Below are 16492 nucleotides of genomic sequence, written 5' to 3'. Positions count from 1 at the left end.
CTGGGCACAGCGGTTCACACCTGTAATCCCAACACTTTGGGAGGCAGGTGGATCACCTCAGGTCAGGAGTTCAAGACCAGCCTGACCAATATGGTGAAACCCAGTCTCTAATAAAAATAGAAAAATTAGCGGGCCTGGTGGCACACACCTGTAGTCTCAGCTACTCAGGAGGCTGAGACAGGAGAATTGCTTGAATCTGGGAGGTGGAGGTTTCAGTGAGCTGAGAACGTGCCATTGCTCTCCAGCCTGGGCAACAGAGCAAGACTCTCTCTCAAAAAGAAAAAAAAAAATTACAAATGCTTTAAATTATATAATACTTACATAGCATTTACATTGTATTAGTTATTATAAGTAATCTAGAGATGACTTAAAGTATATGGGGGGAAGTACATAGGTTATATGCAAATACTACTAAGTATGGGGGCTAAAACTAATCTCCCTTGGAAACAGGACACCAAGGGACAACTGTACTGTGTTTTAAGACAAAAAAACCCACCTCAAAGGATGGCAATCCGGAAAACTTCTGAGTCTAGGGTGGGACACTTTCCAGCCCACCCCAGGGCCTGGCTCCCCCAGCCTGGGGGAAAAAGATTTACAGAGCTAAAACAAAACAAACAAACAAAAATCCTTTCCAAAGAAGCCATGAAAAGTGAAGCCCAGTGGGGAAAAATAAAACGAAGTGTGCCTTGTGAATGTCAAGGGGACAGAATTTTTTAAACTGCAAATCAATGGTGAGAAACTGCTGGAAAAGGTTGAGAGGAAATCAAGAGTCAGGAGAAAGCAGATCATCCCCTAAACCAGAGCCAGAAAGGCAAGGGGCCCCTTGGGTAGCTGAGCAGGACAGTCAGGGTCTCATTCCCAGGGACGCAAGCTCTTCCCCACAAAGCCCCAACCTTCGCCAGAATGCAGGGGATGTGCAGGCATAAAGTGAAATCAGGAGAGCACCTCAAACTGTTTTCTGCTGCAAAACTACTACAAAATACAAATTTACAGTCCCTCTTCTGGATTATTTATTTATCTGCAATATACACCAAAACATCTTTATAGAAAATGCTTTGTGTTTCTTCCAAAAGCAAACGATATTTACAACCTGATTCTGATCCTGTTCTCCAGCTGGAACAGGGCGGGGCAAGTGGCACCAGATGGCCAGGAAGGCTTAGGGCTGTCCTTTCACCCAGGAGGGCTCCAGTTACACCCCCCGTCCCCACCCCCACCCCCATGTCCCAAAGATAACCTCACCAGCAGGGCTCTGGACCAAGGGGGCTTTCTCGAACTAGCTCCATTTCCAAGACATCCCCGGCACCAAGGAATAACTGCTGTACACTGCACACCCAGAGGGGAAGGACTGCAGAGCAGGGGCTGCCAAACCTGTTTAAAGTCAGCAACTTTCAGGAAAGCAAGTGGGTAAAGACGAAACAGGCTAACAAAGCGAAGGCGCAGGCATGACAGTGCGGCTGGCTGAGGCTGTGCTTCTCAAACATGAAAGTGCATTCAGGCCGGGCACGGCGGCTTGGGCCTGTAATCCCAGCACTTTGGCAGATCGCTTGAACCCAGGAGGTCAAGGGTGTAGCGAGCCTTAATTGTACCACTGGGTGTACAGTCAGACCCTATCTCACCAAAAAAAAAAAAAAAAAAAAAAAAAAAAAAAAATTGAAAAAGCATTCAAATCACTTGGGTTACCTTGTTAACAATGCAAATTCTGATCCAGCTGATCTGGATGGAGGCCCCCAAGATTCTATAGCTCAGCAAGCTCCCAGGTGATGCCTATTCTGCCCATCAGCAGGTCTGTGGATGGCACTTTGAATAGTAAGGATGTAACACTGACACAGAGAAGGAAAACAACCATTAAAGCAAGTCATGGGAAGAAAGCCACCCATCTTTATTGTGCTTGATTTACAAGGATGCAATCAGCTTCCCTGGAGGAATGCTTTAATTTTGGGATTTGTTCGGGATTTTGTTGCATCCCACTGGATCTTCACAGATTATTTTTATTCCCATTTCTCAGCTATAAAAGCTACTCTAACCAAATGATAGAGACCTGCCTCCGCCAAGACCACCGCCCTCCTGTGTCGTGCCCGGCAGAAACACAGCCTAGAGCAGGGACACAGGCTGGCCCCGAAGACAATGGGGGGAAGTCAGACAGGCAGCAGGCACAGGGGGGCCTGGTAGGCAGTGCTGGTTAGGGCTGGTGGGCCCAGAGGATGGAGGCTGGGCCAGGAAAGGCACATAAAGGGCAGAAACCCAGCCTGAAAGGTCACCAGGAAAAGAACATTTTGTCTCCCAGAACCTGTTGACAAAATAGAGGCAAAATTTAAACCCAGTCTCCACCCCCAAAGAAGAGGAATGGGGATATTGTTTTCGTTTTTACTTTTAACAAGTTTGTTTTTACATTTAAGAGCTTGGCCTCACTTTGGCAAGAGGTAAAATTAAAAGCTTTACTTCCCTCTCCCTGGATTCCACTTCACAACAGAGGGGCTACACTAATAAACAAAAGTAATGTGCCATTTCCAAGAAAAGCCAAGGCGAGGTTCAAGGTAAGACTACTCATCAGTGAGCTCCAGAGGCCATACGCAGCGCCTGAGAACTGGGAGTGTGTGTTTGGGCTCAGGGTGGCTCGGTTTCCATTTGAAAACTACAGGCATCTTTTGAGGTGATCATCACCACCCCTCAAGAACCTGAGGAAGAAATGCCCAGGAAAAGAGGGGCCCTTTGTTAATTCCATCTGATGACATTTTCTTCCAAAGGATCCTGAGTTGGCAAGAGAGATTCCAGGTACTGGAGTTAGATTAATAGAACCATTTTGGAGTTAAATTAATAGAATTCCAAGGGTTACAGCTAAAATGTTCCCAAAGTTCCTCTGAGCAACACTTCCATTTTCTAGTAAGAATCTACACCCCAGCAAGTGACCCACCAAGGTCGCCCAGTAAGCCAGAATTCAAACCCCAGCCTCTACATCCATTGTGTTTTTCCCAGAAAGAATACTGAGCTGCCTCGATCGTGACTTTCCCAGTCTTGTTTGGGTCCAACAACCTGTAAACTAAAAATAAAATTCTAAGCCCCATAACCAACTAAACAGACCCTCTTGGCCACGAGGACCCCAGAGAAACCTGAAAAACAGCTCTTGGCCACAACAAGGAGGAGGTTGGAAAGGCCTCATTACATACCTCCTTCCTTTTGAGATTTAGACAGAAAAACTGACCATCATTAATATTAAAATAGAGATTATAAGACTAAGAAACAAGGCTCTTTGTGACAATAAGATACCGAAATATAAAGAGGACCGAAGGCCATGCCAGACAAGGGTTAAGTCACTCACCCCACAGCTCTAACCCAGTGTGCATTGGTTAACAGACTTCCTTATCTTACCAGTCCTTTCTGCTGACTCTAAATTTTTGAACAAAGCTTTACTCCTTTAACGAATTACAAATTAAAGAATCTCTGAACCCACCTATGACCTGTAAGCCTGTTTCATGATATCCCACCTTTTTGGGCTTAACTAATGCATATCTTTCATGTACTGACTTATGCCTTTGCCTGTAACTTTTGCCTCCTTAAAATGTATAAAACAAAACTGTAATCCGATGGCCTCGAGCACCCTTTCCCCGCAACTCTTGAGACCGTGCTTTTCCCAGGCCGCAGACACTCACTGGATCGGAATAAACCTCTTTAAAATATTTTAGAGACTTTGGTTTTTCTGTTAACATACCCCACCCCCCACCAAAGTGGCATCTGTGTTTCAATGCCTTTCACGATGCGCACCAGCTCTTTTTACTTTGAGTCTTGTAGGTGCTACATTTGCTAAAATGAGGGCTGGGTGCTGTGGCTCACACCTGTAATCCTAGCACTTTGGGAGTCCGAGGCGGACGGACAGCTTGAACCCAGGAGATGAGTTCAAGACCAGCCAAGGCAACCATTGCAAGAGTTCATCTCTATGAAAAATTTTTAAAAATCAGTCAAGCATGGTGGTGCATGCCTATGGTTTCAGCTACTGGGAAAGCTGAGGCAGGAAGATCACTTGAGCCTGGGAGGTGGGGGCTACACGAAACCATATTCATGTCACTGCACTCCAGCCTGGGCAACAGAGCAAGATTCCATGTCAAAAAATAAAATGAGGACACTCCAAGGTGCAACCCTATCTGGGGCTGAGGCTTGCTTCCTGATTTGTAAGACTTGGCTGATAAGAGAATCAAATAAGACAGCCAAGATGGGTTTTGAAAGGGTAAGATATAATGCTAAACACATGAAAACTAGTGGGAGTTATGAGTTCTATACAAAACAACTCTATTTCAAAGGCAGGTGCCTCACAGATTCTGTCTGTGGTTAGGAAGGAGACAGTATGGGTTGGGGCGGGCACACCTCAGATAGAGAAGTCAGACAGCGGGTGAGAGTGGCCTTCACCCTGCCTGCAACCCCACACATAGCTGAAATTGTACCCCCAGAGAGAATGCTCTCATTTTGCCCACCAAAAAGTGGTGGGGGACAGAAGGGAGAGATTCAGATGTGAAGGAGCAGGGGACAGTTCCCCTCAGTTAGAGAAAAGTCCTCACAACCATAGGGACCAAAATAAAAAATATTCTTAACCAATCCTGCCTCTGTTTTCAACAAAGACCAGGAGATTAAGAACGAGCATCCTTTGTGCCTGAGAGTGGCTTTTTCTGCCAAAGACCCGGAGGCTAACTCTCTCTCTCTTTAGTGTGCACCTCGGTGGCCCAAAACAGGTGAGACCTCTCTCTGTTCCCACTGTAGGTGGGAACTATGCTTCCCACCTATCAGAAAGATAGGTGTCACTATCTTTCTGATCCAGTAAGAGGGGATACTCTGTGCTTCTCTCAGCATGGCTGGGAGATAGGGGTACAGCCAGAGGAATTAGGGGTGCAGCCAGGGGGCTGCCATGCCTTTGGCTCAGTGGGCAGATTCATGTCACAAGGGCTTCCACCCCGCCAGCGCTGTGTGCTGGCTGCCTGCTGCCCACTGCCAGCCTGAGATTCAAGAGCCTGGAGATGGCAGAACAAAGGAAAATGGCTGTGGCTCCTGCAGTGGGGGTGGCTGCAGGCTGAGCTGCCAGCACACAGGCTTTTCAGCAGCTGAGTGCTCGCGTGAGGAACAGGGGGCACTGGGCTGAGCACTGAGGCACAAAGCAAGTGGGGGGCCTGGGAGACTAATAGCAACCCAGGCACGTGCCTGGCCCCCACCCAAGGGCACAGCTGGGCCGGGAAGACTCGGCAGAACTCACTCCCCAAAGCAGTGGGCAGGTGGCCGACAAGCCTGGCACAAGCTGCTCCTTGCCCAGCTGCTCAGAACTCTTACCCAGAGGTGTTCCAGGCAAGCACAGGGACTTGAGAAGGGCAAAGGGGGATCTTGACAGGGGCAGAAACTAGAATCTGAGAACACATGATGGGCCTTGGAGTAGCTCAAGGCTGTCTGCAAATGGACCTCTATTAAGCATAATGGGCTCCTGCTATCAGCAACAATAGCTGCACTGACCACTCCCTCTCCCACTCTCCTCCTTCTCTAGTCCCCTCCCACCCTTCCCCCAAAAAAATCTACAATGGAAAGCAGCAGGAAACCAGGGCAGAGCCCCTGAATAGCTCCACTGTGAGGCCCCAGGTCCCGCCTCCTCAGCCCTACAGGTCAGCCCTCACTGCCACCAGGCCACAATAGAAACCTCTGTGCTACCAAGGACCCTGGCCCAGACAATGAGCTGCACATGGGAAGCTCTGGCCTTCTCACGGGGACTGCATGTAACTGCAATGGTGAGAAGTTCTCTGAGAAGAAGGGTGGGAGAGCCATGGCAGGGACACAGGCCTCAGACCCACCAGGTCAGGGTCTATTTAGGAGGTCTATCTGCCAGCCAGCCCTGAAGTCTCCCTGCTTCCCACCCTGCCTTGACATGGGGCAGTGAGAGCCACACAGGGAAACAACCAGAGAGCTCCCAACACGGAGTGGGCACCTCCAACATGCTCTCACGACTGTCCCTCCTTCCCCACCCATCCCAGGAAGAACCGTACCCCGTTTCTGTTCTGAAAGGAAGCGCCCGCTCAAAACACAAAACCCATCTATTATTTTCACCAGGTGCCTTTTACGCAGGCTTTTAAAATCACAGGGTGGCAATCAGGCCCAAGACGGCCTGAACAGGGAGGTCGCCTGAACAGGGAGGTCTGCAGAGCAGCAAAAGGCCAAGGGAGGCCAGAGCAGGAGGCCGATCCTCACACCAACCCCTGACACTGCGAGAAAATCTGCTCCCCTAAAAGCTGATGCCAGCTCCAGCTTGTTGCAACCAACGCTCCCCCTTCTCACCCCACATAGGTCCTGCAGAGTCATGAGGCTGCTGGAACCCACTATGGGAAGCCTGCTCCCCCCGTCCCTACACCCCAGCTCGCTCTGGCTGACTCCTCACACTTTTAGGGGCACAGGCCGCATGACCCAGAGGGCCAGCCAAGGGCTGTAAATATGGAGCTCATGGAGACAGGCTGGCCTGAACTGAACCAAAGATGGACTTGGGTGGGAACCAACACACTGGCACCCCTCATGCCTTCCCAGTAGTTTCTCTAGCTCTTGTCTCTGTAGAAGGCCAAGATCCCTCCAAAAGAAAACTTCGTAAAGTTTCATTCCCCCTTTCGCAATCAAACCGCATGTTTCTTTTCCTTTTACACACCTAATGCAGTAACTCCACATCTAGTCATTTCCACTACAGACCTACAGCATGCATAAGACACTCCTGCAGCTTAGCCTATAGAAACAAAACACTGAAAGCAACCTCAAAATCCATCAATAGAGGGCTGGTAAAGTGAGTCATCATTCACTGTACAGCAGAATCACGCGCTGCTGTTAAAAAGAACGGACTAAACTATGTGTGCTAAAATGGAACAATCCTGGGATAAATTTTTAGAGTAAAAATCAGGAAGTGCAAAACAGCATAATTAGTATACCACTGGGGTAATAAACAAGAGAGGAATACAGACACGCTTGACTAGGCACTGAACATCTGGTGACAGCGGCCTCAGGGGAGCAGAACTGAAGGGGTCAGGGATAGAAATAGGAGTTTTCACCGTGTATCTTTGTTATGTGTTTTTCATCATGTATACATTTTTGTAAATAAAAATGTTAAACCTACATTAATATTTAAAACGCCTAAAGTTTGTGGCTGGACACGCAATTTTACCTGTAGCTGTCTGCAGGCAGATTCTGATGTTTCCCTAGAAAAAGGCAGAGTAACGGGGAGGGGAAAGGAATCAAGGGGAAGGAGGGGGTCAGGCAGTGGCAGCTTCAGGGATACAGACTCACCAACTCATAGGGCTCCCTGCTTACGACTCCACCCCAAGTCTCGAAATAGAAAGTTTTCCTAAGAAGAGCAAGAGCAGATTCTGACAAAGGCACAAAACAAACCAGACCATCTGCTGCCAAGCCCACTTCATGATAAAACTGTAAGACCCTAAGGTTCAGGCAATGTAGGCGATGCAGGAGACGGGGCTGAAACCCAGGCATCCCGGGCATCCACAGGGACCCTTCTCTGAGCCCTCCCCACTCAGTCATCAGTGGAGCTCGAGGTCCTAGTGCTATGAACACATCCCAGTTTCAGCAACTAAAGAAAGCTATTTCAACAGATTTCTAGGCCTGGCCCAATTCCAAGGACAGGCTAAAAACAGTTTCTCCAAAATCCCAACTCAAAACCCCATTCCCTAACCACTAAACTCCATGTACCTTCCAGGAAATGGAAGCTGCAAAATGGAGCTGTGAGATGCACTTGTAGATTTATTCCTCACTAAAGGAATACATATATGTTGTTTAAAAGCTTCCTTTAACTGACGTGTCAATAAATACTCTGCACTCAGAAGCACTGATATACTTCCTCCACGTGATTTTTCCCCCTAAGGAACAATACAAAAACCATTTCAGCCTTTCCTGCTGCTGAGGGGAATGACACAATGACCATTAGAACCAGGACTGGCCAGACCATTTGAGTGAGAGATGTGGATGGCAGGGAGTGGTTCACAAACAGAACTCTATCTATGTAGAATAACTCCTCCACCCCACCCCACCCCACCCCACCCCATCACATCCCATCCCATCCCACCCCATTCCTACCCCCTAGGCCACCAGAGCAGACAGAAATAAACACCTCCTAATGACTGCCCAGACCACAGGGAAAGAAGGCCAGAGGGGGGGAATGGGTATATTTGGTTCCCCTTACAGAATAAGATGCTTTCTGAAGACTGCTAAATATGTTCAATAAGTAGCCCCTGAATTAAGAAGCACAAATGATGTGCCCAGGAGTTTGACACCAGCCTAGGCAACATAGCAAGATCCAATCTCTACAAAAAATTCTTTAAATTAGCTGGGTGTGGTGCTGCATGCCTGTGGTCCCTGCTACTCAGGAGGCTGAGGCGGGAGGATCACTTGAGCCAGGAAGGTGGAGGCTTCAGTGAGCTGTGATAGGGCCACTGCACTCCAGCCTGGGCAACAGAGTGAGACCCTGTCTGAAGAAAAAAAAAAAGGCACAAATGAGATCTCACAACAGTGAGAATCAAACTGGCACCTGAAGCCCTCATATCTCATTCTGCTCCTCTCAGGTGGCTCAGTGCAAGCCCTCAGCAGGTCTTGCCTGTAATCCCACAATCCTCTGTGAAACCAAGACCAGCCCCTCTCCAACGGTCTTTCTGCAGGAGTGAGCAGAGCCCAACTCAGGCACTAATCCTCAACGCACCAAATCCTGGCACCTGCCTTTGCCACCTCATCAGTCATGCCATGGAGGGGAGCGTCAGGGCTACGCTACGCCAGAGGAGCCCTCTACTAAACCTGCCCTCCCCACCCCATCCTGGGCACATGCCACTTGTTCCTCTTCGCTCACACACTTAGCATCCCAGAGCCCTTGGGAATAAATCCCCCGCCACTACCACCAACTCTGATTTTGGCATGCCCCCCTCAAAAACCTATCTACATTTATACCATCACTTGTATTTCACAGGAAACTACTAGAGTTACAAAACACAATGACTGTGGCAGGTAGGATGGCTGCAGACAGCAGGGTTCTGTCACCACCACTGTTCCACTGCAAGGGTGGAAGCTAGCTACAGAGCCTCTAGGAAGGAGGGAAGGCCCCATCCACAGCCGACAGGTTTTCCTTACAACAGCAAGGGCCTGGTTCCTGAAAAGCTGACTGTTGAGACAAGATCAGCCTCAAGAAAAGGAGGCAGGCCAAACAGGGTCACCTGTGCAGGGGAGGCTGGAGGGAGCCGGCCCTCAAGAGAGGCAGAGTCTGATCAAGTAGACAGGAGGGCCACAGAGAAAAGGAGGAGCCTCACTCACGGAGAAGGAGGAACAAGGTAGGCTGGAGGCAGGGACCTGAAGGCCTCAGACAGAAGGAAGCTGGTGAAGCTCCCATAGGCAAAATGCCCAGGAGCTCCAGCTAGAAGGCCACAGGAGTGTGCAGTCCAGGCAAGTGGAAGAGATCCATCCCCCACAGCACCTCCCTCTGCCCAGCTCAGACAAATGGGACAGTCAATCCCCAGGCTGATGGAGGCGGGAGTGAGAACCACAAAGTTGTCAGACTGGTTTGCCCAGGACAGCGAGAGCAGGAAATACAAATTGCAGCAGGAGCTCAGTTTCAGGGGGCAAAAAAAATAGTCCAAAGTAACATGGCTGTGGTCTGACAGCCAACAGATTTGGCAATAGAAGGCTAGAGGGGGATAGCTGTTATAAACAGCAAAATTGGTGGGCTGAAGGGAATTAAGGACCCAGGTCCATGCGATTTCCTGGGTGCAGAGGGGAAATCCAGCAGACCAAGAGCAAGGGAGCCACGGGACAAGGGGCCAGCAGATGCTGAAAAGGACCAAGGTTTCTGGGAAAAAAGAGAGTGACACTTACAAGAAGGGACACCTACACTTACAAGAAGGGACACCTACAAGGAGAGAAACCTGTCCCCTATTCTTGCACTGGCCCAAGCTCAGGAACACTCACACCTGTCTCCTGAGGGACAGGCCAGTGCAAGAAGAATGGACAGGACACTGCCAGCCACGGGATACTGACAGAGATTCTGTCCCTGACCAAACTTTATTCCTCTGAGCTCTCTACTCACCTGGTCCTGACCTAGGGCTCCTAGCTCCATTCTCTCTAACAGCTTAGTTTTAGCAAAAATCCTGTTAACCAGAATCCCCCACCCTCAGTATCTAATCACCCTGGATATCTGATCGTATTTCTCATCCTCTACTATCTCCCAGGTAAAACCTGATCACCCTGGCCTGCCTGCAGCAAGAATTCAGTTAGCTAAGTTTAGTAAAAATTTCCCTACCCTCTTAGAAATTTTCAGGAGCCCCCACACTCCACTCCTTGGCTATAAGTTCCCACTTTTCTTTGTTGTATTTGGAGTTGGCCCACTCTTTCCCCCCTACTGCAAAATCCATTGCGATAATTCCTACACCTATTGTAATAGTCCTGAATACAGTCTACCTTACCAGTTTAACAAGTGCCAGAGTAAGTTTTTCTTTCACCAGCTCCCTAAGTCTTCCTGGACCCATTGTTCCCACCCCTCACCCAGGGTGTGTAAATTACTTGGTGTGGGGCTGTGGCTGGCATCCCCTACCAAGCCCCAGAAAAAGACCCTGTCTGCCTGGCCCAGGAACACAGGAGAGGACCCTGAGCACAGCTGGTGGGCACCCAGATTGGGGACAGACACACTCCTACTGCTGAGAGTCCCACAGCATCCCCAGGATCACCACTCAGACCTTGAGGTACAAACAAAAGAGATTCGGGAGAGACCCATTTCCTTCCACTGCTGTGGGGCCTCTCTCCTGGATGTTAGGGCTCCAAACTCCTCTCAACGCCGTGCAGTATACAGGAGCACAGGCTCAACAGCTGGGACGCATAGTCAGGCAGGAAAAACCCAGAGAAGGTTCACTAGCCCCTTGTTCCGGTCCCTCCCCAAACCTTACCCATGCAGGACAGCCCAACTCCAGCTCTCCTAAATGCCAGGAAACACAAAGACTCTGAGGCAGCACCAGGAGCTCACCTCTTACCAGAATCCCAGAAGCCACTTTAGAGACAACTGCCCCAGCTCTCAGGCTCCCAGCTCAGGCCAGCACAGCCTAAGAAGGGAGGAGCCAGTTCCTCCAGCTATCTAGCTGAAAGGCACAGGCTCTAGGCCTTCTCCCTGGCTGCTCAGTTGGGAGGCAGAACAGACCGCAAGGGGTGAAGAGTTTCAACCCCAGCCTGCCCAGGCCCACTTAAGCTCTGGTCTCCAGGCCTGGCCTGCTGCCTCCTAAAAGAAAACCACAGCCCCACCCAACCCTACCCAACCCCACCAAGCCCAAGAGCAGAGGAAGTGAGGTTTCCAGAATCAGCTGCTGGTGAGCACTTGCTGAGTGCCGCCAGAGATGGCAGCTGTCTCACACCAGTGTCAGGCCTAACTCAGGGACTTTGGATCTTGCTTCTCATTGTACTAATGCTTCACTGCAACCCCGTGAGACAAGAAAGGCAGACTTGAATCTTCTCACTTTACAGATGGGAAAAGTAGACAACTTTTTTTTTCCAGGAAGAGAAAAAAAAAAAAAATCAAAGACTTGTATAGGTCACTCAACTAGAAAGTAGGTGCAACTTGAAAGCTTGCCTCACCGCCGTCCACTGTGCAAGCTGGACAGTGTTATTCATCTTCACATCTTCACGTTTAATCGAGAGAGGCACTGGACACTGCCCCCCTGCCAGGGCCTGTGCTCCACCAACATGGCTACTTGCCCTGTCTAAACCAAAAGCATACGCAATTAAGGGAGAAAATGGATGTGGAGATATTATGAATAACCTCCCTGATTCACAGTTAGAGAGGACACTGCTATAATGGAAGATAAGCAAACTGAAACGCTGGCATTCACCTAGACCAAAGACTCTCAAAACTTCATTCTACGCAGCTCCCTGGGTACTCTGATGGCCTGCCAAGAGTGAGACCCCTGCTGGAGACCACCACCACCTCTCAATCCACTGGCAGAAAAACGGAGGCCCTGGAAAAGGTGGAAATATGCCTAAGGAGAGTGAGTTAACCATGAGGCAGAAGAACCTGACGCCTCACCACCTCCAACAGTGTCTGCTGGCCCCGAGGGAAATCACCAGAGACCAAGCAGGTGACCAGGCACAAAATCAAGAGCCACAGTGTGGCTGACTCTTCAAAATCCTGCTAAGGTGGCCTGAGGGGGAAAATGTAACTAACAGAGGGTTCCTACTCCCTTCTACAGACCAGGGATCTGGCCCCACACTCAATCCCATCCCCAGTGGGAGTCCATCTTCAGTCACCTCACCACTACTGCTTTCCACACCCCTATGCCTGCAAGCTCAATCCCTGAGTCCCACAAAGGTGGGGAGGACCAGGCCTGCTTGGGTATCGCTACCTGCTCCTGCTTCTAGGATAGGTGGCTGCCCCTACAGGCCACATCCAGGTAGGGGATGGAACATGCAAGATGTCCAAGGACTGACAAGGCAGGGCAGAGACAGGCAGCAGGAGCCTAATCCCCTTCCCATAGGCGTGTTAAAGGCCACCAGGACTCAGTGGCAGGAAACAAGGATCATCATGTTCTCTGTCCCTCTGTCCAAGCCACCAGGGGTGTTCCCACTGATCACCATGGGTCCCCCCAGTGAGGACGACATAAAGCAGATAAGTGATGAATATGCAGTGTGAACAAGAAATAAACCTCTGTTGCTTTAAGCCTCTGAGACCTGGGGATTGCTGTTACCACAGCAAAACATGATCTATCCAGACAAATACAAGCAGTGGCTCCCCAATCTTCTGCATGTGGCAGTGCTGGTCTTCCCATTCCCTGGCCTTAGGGAGACAGAAGCTACATCACCAATCAGCGGGGGTTCCAGGGTACCTGCTATGTGCCCAGGCTGTGCTGGACAGATGAGATGTGTTCACAGGCAGGGATACAAGGGCACCTTCACTGAAAACACTCATTAGTTCCACTGTGGGCCAGACTTGTTTGGTATATGAATCCGTTTTAATCACCTCTGAGAGGAACATATTGTCTAAATTAGAAATGAGAAAACCTGGCCAGGCACAGTGGCTCACGCCTGTAATCCCAGCACTTTGGGAGGCCGAGGCAGGCAGATCACTTGAGGTCAGGAGCTCGAGACCAGCCTGCCCAACATGGTGAAACCCCGTCTCTACTAAAAATACAAAAATTAGCTGGGTGTGGTGGCACGCACCTGTAGTCCAAGCTACTTGGGAAGCTGAGGTTGCAGTGAGCCGAGATCGCACCACTGCACTCTAGCCTGGGCGACAGAGTAAGACTCCGTATCCAAAAAAAAAAAAAAAAGAAATTAGAAAACCCAGCTCATATTGAGACCTCAAGCAAGTTACTCTGTGACCTCTCGGGACCACAGTTTCCTCATCTGTAAAATGGAGCTGTTGACATCACGGTTGTTTTCTTCTTTTTTTTTTTTTTGAGATGGAGTTTTGTTCTTGTCGCCCAGGCTGGAGTGCAACAGCGCGATCTCGGCTCACTGCAACCTCCACCTCCCAGATTCAAGCAATTCTCCTGCCTCAGCCTCCCAAGTAGCTGGGATTATAGGCATGTGCCACCACGCCCAGCTAATTTTGTATTTTTCGTAAAGACAGGGTTTCACCATGTTGGTCAGGCTGGTCTTGAACTCTTGACCTCAGGTGATCCACCCACCTCAGCCTCCCAAAGTGCTGGGATTACAGGCATGAGCCATCACGGCTGGCCATCACCGTTGTTTTCAAGGATTAAATAAGTTATTACAAATCAAGCTTCTAGTGTGTAAGTCTCAATAAACTCACTATTAGTATCACTATGAAATAATCTTGTCCTTCACTAAATTTTAAACCAGCAAAGGTTTCCCAGGCCTGGCACAATGCCACCTTGCAGGCACTGCTAAAAGGAATTCTACCTCAGTTGAAGTTAAATGGGTCAAATTCTTGAGCACATGGTGGCCTAGAGTGAGGCCTCAGGAAATAGTTCCAGAACCCAGGGCTTTCCTGCTCCCCGGCCTCCGTGGGAACTTCACTTCACTGCCGCCACAACCTTCAGGACAAAGCCATCTCCTCTCCCACTTCATCCTGCCACTTCCTACATGAGAAGGACCTTCACCAGTCCTCAGAGACTAGCACAGCTGCCCAGCTGGTGAAGGGGACACTTCCCTGAGCAGCCAACCATTCTGCAGCTCCATGCCCTTTCTTCCTGGGGCAGCCACAAACCTTCAGAAGCACCCATGGGCTCAGACCCCCCCGTCTCCCTGAATGATCCTGCTACACTGAGATCAAGCTCAGATCAATAAACACTACTGAGCACCTAATGCCACGTCCAGCCTGGGTTCTAAGACCACACCAAGTTTATAGCTGGTGAGGGACTTTCCAGACTCGGAATAGTGCCTGCAACAATGCCTCGCACCCCACAGAAATCTCAACCATGCTTTGTTAAGTAAACTGAGGATGACATTAGGTGGTCCAAGCAGTGGAGTTCAGAGATGTGGGGATGGATATATCCAGAAAGTCCCCAACTGAAGTTGGGGTGCAACACAATGAGAAGGAAAGGGAAAATACATCTGGTGGCCCTAGGTTTCCAGGTCCTGTCACTATAACGTTAGGGATCGGGGTGGGATCAGACTGTGCGTGGTGGCTCACACCTGTAATCCCTGTGCTTTGGGAGGCTGAGGTGGGAGGATCACTTGAGCCCAGCAATTTGAGGCTATGATCACACCGGCAGCTAAGGGGATAGAAGGGCATACAGGGCCATGATGGTAGAGTCTGGGCATTCTGGGGATGCCAGGGCCCAGGAAGATCCCTGGAAGGAAGGCCGCCCCCACCAACCACTCGGCTGGCTGAAATGTGGCAAGGACATAGGGGTGCTCCGATGGCCTGTCCCCAGGTTTCCCTTCACAAATAGAGAAGGGTGGCCGCAGCACTCAGCAGGCACTAACTGCTTCTGGACTTCAAGGTCAAGGGACGAGGATCTGGCAGGCCACTCACTAGCCCAAGAGCAACCCCCTCTCGGAAGGGAGGAAGATCCCCTGGAGAGCAGACCACTGCCAAGAGTACACCTGCAGAAGCTCCAATACAATGCTCTGCACAGCCGCCCAAGACCGCCTGACCTCCTGGATAGCAGCGCCAGGACAGCCAACGAGTGTGTGACACCGCCGCACTCACCACTGCTCTCCGCCCAGATCCAGGCCAGTACCCGGGCCCACGACTTCCCCCGACTCCCCCTAGCACGGACTGCTTCTCGCCAGAGATCAACTTTAAGTCCCCAAGACAAGTGCTCCTGCGGTCCCAGGGCCAAAGTCCCTCCACACACCCTCACACAGGCACTTCCTACCCACCCGCACCCCACCCCTAGGGGTGGAGAAGCAGCAGCAGCCCGGGACCAGCACACTCCGCAGCCACAAACCTCACTCTACCAGAACTCCAGCTAGGTCAGGCGTCAGGCTTTGCTCCCAAACACAACCCCACACGACTAACGCGGAGAAGCTGGGTCACCGCCTACTCAAACTCCGGCCGTCTCAAACCCAAGCCGGGCAGAGTGGGACCCACGGCGGCGTGGGAGACTGAGCACAACCACTGCGGGGCAGGAGGAAGGGGAGGCCCGCCCCGGCCTGCGCCCACCCCCACCCCGGACCCGAGCTCCGGGGGACCGAGGGTGGGTGACTGAGCCGAAAGGGTGGCCCATCTTCGAGCTCGCTGCTGGGGACGAGAGGCAGAGCTCCGAGCGGCAGCAGCCGTCCAGGCTCCCGTCGCCCTCACCCCGCCCGGCACGGGCACGCACTCGCCGGGGCGCGCGGATGGGGCGAGGGCTACCGAACCAGGAGTGCCGGCCCCGGGACCGCCGCGGCTCTCGTCCGCCGGGCGCCGGAGTTCGGCTCAGCGGGGTCCGGGCCGAGGCCTCCAACCTCTAGCGAGCAATCTTCGCAGACAAAGCCAGCGCCGCCCGCGGGGCCGCTCCTGGGCAGGCGGGGAGGGAGGCTGAGGGGCCAAACAGGGACCTAGGGAGCAGCCCTCGCCCCCGGAGAACGCTCGGGGAAGTCGGCCTCAGACAAAGAAACGGGCAGGGCCCGACGCCCCAGCCGAGTCTCCGCGCTCTACTCACCCGCGCGCGGCGGCTGCAGCGGCGGCGCGGCCCGGCTCGGCCGAGGAAGTTAGAGCAAGTTCGGCGGCGCGGGGCGGGAGGGCGCGACTCGGGCCGTCCGAGCGGCGGGGGCGGGGCGCGGAGGGGCGGGGCCGGAGGCGCGGCGCCTGCCGGCTGCCGAGGAAGGGGCGCCGCTTCCCTGCGCCGCCCGGTGCGGCCCCGCGCGCCTGGGCCCGCCCTGGCCCCGCCCCTCCCCCCGCCGCCTCGCCCCTCCCCCACCGCAACCCGCCTCCCGGTCCGCGCGGCACCGGGGACCGCGAGGCCGGGTCGCCGGCCCGCCCCTTTGTCCCGCTCTGGGCGGTGCCGGAGGCTTGGGGCGGCCCGGGTCTGCGCCCTCCCAGTGGGTGCGCGGCGCAGGCCGGGCCTGGCCC

At 51.9% G+C, this 16492-nt stretch overlaps 1 protein-coding gene across 3 annotated transcripts in view; it reads right to left on the bottom strand.

Annotated features, from left to right (window-relative positions):
• Nucleotides 1-16186, bottom strand: part of TSPAN14 (tetraspanin 14) — a 66794-nt gene extending 50608 nt beyond the window's left edge. The window contains exons 1-2 of one of the 3 annotated variants that reach the window (XM_030797978.1): nt 16083-16186; nt 1681-1820 (exon numbers count right to left, since the gene is read on the bottom strand). The gene's annotated coding sequence lies outside the window, so the exon portion shown is untranslated. Of the gene's footprint in view, nt 1-1680; nt 1821-7162; nt 7775-16082 lie in introns of those variants that run through there. The other 2 variants (XM_030797979.1, XM_030797977.1) reach the window with 2 other exon arrangements.
• Nucleotides 16187-16492: the final 306 nt, after the last annotated feature.

This window comes from Nomascus leucogenys, chromosome 18, assembly GCF_006542625.1.
Source record: "Nomascus leucogenys isolate Asia chromosome 18, Asia_NLE_v1, whole genome shotgun sequence".
Taxonomy (NCBI): domain Eukaryota; kingdom Metazoa; phylum Chordata; class Mammalia; order Primates; family Hylobatidae; genus Nomascus; species Nomascus leucogenys.
Note: the sequence above shows the minus strand (reverse complement) of the source record. Positions and strands in the feature narration are given on the sequence as shown.